The sequence below is a fragment of the Paroedura picta genome, chromosome 2, assembly GCF_049243985.1.
Source record: "Paroedura picta isolate Pp20150507F chromosome 2, Ppicta_v3.0, whole genome shotgun sequence".
Lineage (NCBI taxonomy): Eukaryota > Metazoa > Chordata > Lepidosauria > Squamata > Gekkonidae > Paroedura > Paroedura picta.
Window position 1 is genome coordinate 134,145,044 of NC_135370.1, and position 6,000 is coordinate 134,151,043.

The window sequence follows — 6,000 nt, forward strand, 5'->3', positions numbered from 1 at the left end:
TTTTCGAGTTTTTAAAAAAGATTTCTTAAAGGTAAACATGAACACAACAGTTAATTGGCTGTTCTGGTTGATTGACGGCCAGGGACGGGAGGAAGCGCGGAAAAATATTGCCTCTTCTGTTTCGATTTAGACGAGACCGGAAACTTGTGCGTTAGGAGAACAGCGCGAGCGGGAGAGCCTTTTTTTCAATAGAAACGGCTGTGTGCGTTACCGCAACCTGCCGCTTTTTCCTGCAGCGCTTTTCGATAGCGCTCAGACTTAGCGACATTGCCCTTTGTGCGGAATTGCCCTGATAGTTGGACTGGTATAGTAGAGGGCTCCATAAGTAATCATGACAAAATCACACATTGAATAATATAATTGGAAGACAGAGAATATGTTACTCATTATTTCCATTGCTCTTGCTGCTGGAGACAAGACACAGAGCTGGGAAAAAGTGCTTGGGACTTCTATAGCAGAATTCCATTTGGCATTAAAGGAATAGCAATGCCATTTGAGTCAATATGAAAGAAAATGTTGTTAATATACTATATGGATGATTTCTAACAACAGCTATAAATATTTTTAGTCCAGTTTGATTTATTCACACACACATACACACTCCTATTAAAAAAACTTTCCTATAAAATGTGAAAGACAAATGGTGACTTGGATTTTATAAACTGTCCCATCATAGAGGCATAGTACTAATTGAGATTAATATATTATAATATTCAGTGTTCTATGAGATTCTTTGATTTTTTGTGGGGATTATGAAATAGCACTGAGAAATGAACATTGTTCTCTGATTTCTGGCATCTGGTGAAATGTGTACTTATACTCAGAATTAAAGTTTGGCCCTAAAGATTCCCCTGGACTCAAACGTTATCGTGCTGCTTCAGACTAATATGGCTGCCCACCTGAATCTATCTCCTAACATAGGTATCATTATTAATAGTTTGTATAGTACTTTCTCTAGAAGAATGGACTGGCCAAATGTGCTCAGTTAAACATATATCAAAATTTACTGTATTGAGAATTACAGGTAGGAATAAAAAGACAGAAACATGTAGAAGTGTGACGATCATGATAAAACACGTCTAAATCATTCAGACGTCCTAAATGGATTTTGGGAAATGTAATCACACTTATAGACACTAACTTTTTCAATTGTGTATTCGTTTTTTTAAGACTATTAAATTGGACTTTCTGAAACAATATTTCTTTGGAAATAAACAGTTCTCTTTCTTTCAAAATAGCAAGGCATTGAAGGCTGCCACAGCCTCATGTGGGTAATCTTTGCTTAGGCCTGGGACTCTATGTACTTGCTTCATTAGAACTCGCAGTTGTTTACCTGATTGCTTTTCTGCAAGTGATGGAGAGCCAGCTTAAGAACTCTTGTAATGGATTATTCTTTCTCTCTTCCACCCACCACTGAACAACTGTGTCAACAATCAGAGACTGAAATATATTTTGCCCTTTTTTGGAGGGGGGGGGCAGATATTTCTTAGAACTTTGGGAAAGGCAGAATAAAATATTTTACCTCAAAAACAAAAATAATTTTGGGAGTTTTATAGTACAGTCCTGAACAAAGCGCCTCTTGAGAGCCTCTTGTGGCGCAGAGTGGTAAGGCAGCCGCCTGAAAGCTTTGCCCATGAGGTTGGGAGTTCAATCCCAGCAGCCGGCTCAAGGTTGACTCAGCCTTCCATCCTTCCGAGGTCGGTAAAATGAGTACCCAGCTTGCTGGGGGGTAAACGGTCATGACTGGGGAAGGCACTGGCAAACCACCCCGTATTGAGTCTGCCATGAAAACGCTAGAGGGCGTCACCCCAAGGGTCAGACATGACTCGGTGCTTGCACAGGGGATACCTTTACCTTTACCTTTACCTGAACAAAGTTACTCCATTTCTACGTCAACCAGCCATTCTACTTAGAAAGGTACTAATACACATACGTGGACATGCGTCAAAACTTTACAGATTTTATGCACATCCAAACCCCTAAGGCAGGGGTAGTCAAAGTGACTACCCCTGCTGGCTTGGCAGTTGCCACCCAAGATCCAGAGGTTGCTTATGGAAAGAGTTGTTTTTGGGGTCACATGACTAGTAGTAGCCCTTTGAAAATGAAGATGAAGAAGAGTTGGCTTTTATACACCACTTTTCTCTACCAGAAGGAGTCTCCAAGTGGCTTACAATTGCCTTTCCTTCCTCCCCCTGCAACAGGCACCCTATGTTGCCACCATCAATCGATTGTATAGGGGGGGTTATGTTGTTTTTATCTTTCTTATGTAAACTGCCATGAGCCAGCTGTGCCAGGAGTGTCAGTCTATAGATATAAATAAATAAACTAAAATGATGTAGATAGGGCTGAGAGACCCCTAATGTTACTGCTCTATGACAGCAGCACCAGCAGGGCTGTGAAAAGTCCAAGGTCACCTAGCTGGCTGCATGTGGAGGAGCAAGGAAGCAAACCCAGCTTACCATATTAGAAGCCACCACTCTTAACCACTACCCCACAGTTAGGGTTTACTTGGGCTGACTCTCCTGAAAGTGGCCCTCCAGTAAAACTAACTCCTGAAGAGGGCCCTGTGTATCCTACACAGCTGCCCAGTATCCCTCATTTTGAGGAACTGGTCCTTATTCCAGATAGTATGTGATGGGCATCCATTTCATGCTACTGTAAGAAGTAATGAATGACCTGTGTTTCAGTGACTAAAATTCTGCAACATTTCTTGGTTTGAAATGGTCGAACTCAGTCAATTCACTTTTTTTTATATGGAAATGGAAATAAAGGAAAGGCAGGCCATTTAAATTGCAGGGAAAGGTCCCAGTGTGCCACTGCCCCAGGGGACCACTGGTGACAATCAGCATGTAGAGCCATGCCCCAGCAACTCTGCCAGTGCCTCAGGGACCAGTTTTCTCAGACCTGGCAATGACAAGCCCCTCATTGCATCCTCGTGCCCCACAGTCTGTTTGTGGGAACATTCCGTGGGTGAGCCAGCATTCATGTTGCAGAGGAGCCTTGAGCTACTGGCTTGCATTGCAGTAAGCAATCCAGGTTGGTTTCCTCCAGGATCATTTTCATTTCTCAATTCACTCCAGCTTATCAGTCTCCCGACACTGTGATTCTATATGATTTTATGCAATAATAATCAGATTTAGAATTATGGTTACATCATTTTTTAAAAACTGACAGGCATTGCTGACATTTATAAGATTCAGCCTTCTTTGGTAAAAATGCCTACATAAATAATGCATGAGGGAAATTCCCCTTAAATGAGGGGTATTCATGCTATTGTGAGTGTGTGTTGTATAAAACTGGAACTTAACTGAATCAGAACATCAGTGAGCAGTGAGATGGTTCTCTGTAAAATTATAATGATTTGCATAACAATCCCCACCCACACAGCCTCCAGTTCCTGCCTTCCTTCTCTGATTAATCTTGATTTTCTCTCTCTCTGAGTCCTGATTGGCTACTGAGAAGGAAGCCTTTATTAAATCGGGGAAAATCTTCCGGTTCCCAGGAGTCCAGCAAATCCGTCTTAAGTGGGCAATGCTAGTAAAGGGGGAGGAGGGAAAGAGCAGCACACTCAGTAGGAATAGTCAGAGAGGAAGATAAAGTCTGCTGCTGGAATCCCCAGCATCAGGGAGATGAAATTGGCCCCCCACTGACGCTATTCATTCAAGGGCTTCCCTGTTGCTTAGATGATCCGCTACTGTGGCTAAACCTGGAGCGGTCAAGTAGACAGTGCCTTTGATGTTAGGCTACAGCATGTGTGGAAGTCACCTGTAGAGAAGTTCTGTCTGGTAGAGTCCTGCTGTATACATATAGATTTGTTTTGGAAGCCATTATACAGAGCATGAATATCTGCCCCGCTTTATGCTGAAAAGCAGGCTTACGTGAAACTCAAAACACAATACTTGGTTGCTTACTTTTTATTGTTTTTGCAAATCAGAGGGTTGCCTTGAGCTTGCAGAGCCCTCAACAGTAGCCTTGGCTGGTCGCATTGTACAGATCTGGATTCAAGAAAGTGGTACAATGTAGTAAAATTATACAGAGCCTAGTACTAACTTAAGGGACTATGTGGTGATGCAGCTACATGTATGTCCAGTAGACCTTGAGAGATTTTCAGGATTTTCAGGAGCGTTCAAGAGTGAAGTCTCACTTTGTCAAATATCAAAGTAGCGTTGACTTTCAAAATATTATTGGTCTCTGGGTGCTACTGTTCTCAAGTCTACCTACCCTCTGGATTTATCGCTGTGGTTATGTTCACACAGCAGTTGCCTGTTGTTTGGCTTAGGGAGCTGTCCAGGGTGTCTCAAGGAACCCCAATGGCATTCATAACATAAAGTGTACTAAACAAGATACAAACCAAAAGCTCAGGAACAAATTGATATTCCAGGTATGGCTCCCCTTTTAGAATCGTGTTATTCTAGGCTAGTTGTGACATTCAGAGCCAGCTTTCCCATGAAGGAAAAGCTGTAATACTTTTCCTCCATATGAATGTAACCTAAAAGATGCACTGTGGCTATTGTTTGATGAGACCAGTCTAGCATTTTGCCCTTCAAACTCAGTATCCCTGAAAGTTCAACAAATGGAACTGAGGCTGAGGCCTTCCCTTACTGTTGCTACCTAGCTCTGGTCATTGGCTGATGCAACTGTCCATAATGACCACATAAAGACACCAAAACAAACCAAAAGGGCACATTTGTCTATTCCCCACTGAAGACAAAATGTATTTTATTAGAAGATATAATGACTCCTGATGTTATTCAGACAAAAGTAGATCTGTATGGACTACGGGTACACATTAGCTCAGCATTACTCCTGGGTGCTAAGACACTGAACTTGACTTGCTGGTACCAATGGTTTACCATTCCACAGTCAGGCAGAGTGCTGTATTTCCTCTGCCAAGACAGCACAGATCAGTTGCAATCCAGTTAAAAGCAAATTGAAGTCACAAAAAATATGTTCATCTATTTTTTAAGAGTGCTTCTCATGTTGTGTGGGGAAGGCTGATTATATAATTCCTAAGAAATGCTAAACACTTTTCTTAGGATTTCCAGAAGAGCAGCTGTTTTTTTATACCCTACGTTTTACTACCTGAAGGAGTCTCAAAGCAGCTTACAATCACCTTCCCTTCCTCTCCCCACAACAGACATCCTGTGAGATAAGTGGGGCTGAGAGAGCTCTGACAGAACTGTTATGTAAGAACAGCTCTGACAGGATTGTGATTAGCCCAAGGTCACCCAGCTGGCTGCATGTAGAAGAGCAGAGAATCAAATCCGGCTCTCCAGATTAGAAGCTGCCACTCTTAACCACTACACCAAGCTGGTGCACATATTCAGGGAGGCAGGAAGCCACCCAGCCGGACTTCTAGTACCGCCTGCTGTTGCCATAGCAACTAACATTGCCTGCTAGGGCAACCAGCCTCAAGCTCTGACACAGGGACTCACAGGCACCAGCTATAATGTGGTTTTGGGAAAAGTCAGGCCCGGTCTAGGCACGCAGTAGAATGAGTGGGACTTGAAGTACTAAAGTGCAGAGCTCCTAGAATGGATGATACCCCTGTGGCTTGCAAAGGATAGATTGCATTTCATTCTCCGCAAATAATGGTTAACGAAAAGTGGAAACCAATATAGTGAACATTGGCTAGAACTGTATGTTATTCCCTGATGTGCTAATTTTAATGTTCAGGGAGTTTTTATGTGGGGGAATGTTAGTCATGTGACTCCTCCCATAGTCTGATGTGGCTATGGATTTCTCAAATCAAACTGCAAATGGGAGGCACCGTTAACTCTAGGATTTCTGTCTCTATGCTCATTCCCATAGACAGATGATTAATGAAGGAAATAATCTGTTTCATTATATTTTATTGTGTTAAGGTTTTTTCAGTTTATTGTTGTAAAGCTCCCTGAGTCCACTTGCAGGGAGGGGCAATCTAGAAAGTAAATTATAAATAAATACAGCCATCTCTAGCCCCTCATTCTGCCCAGGTACAATCCAGGGCTCATTTAATTT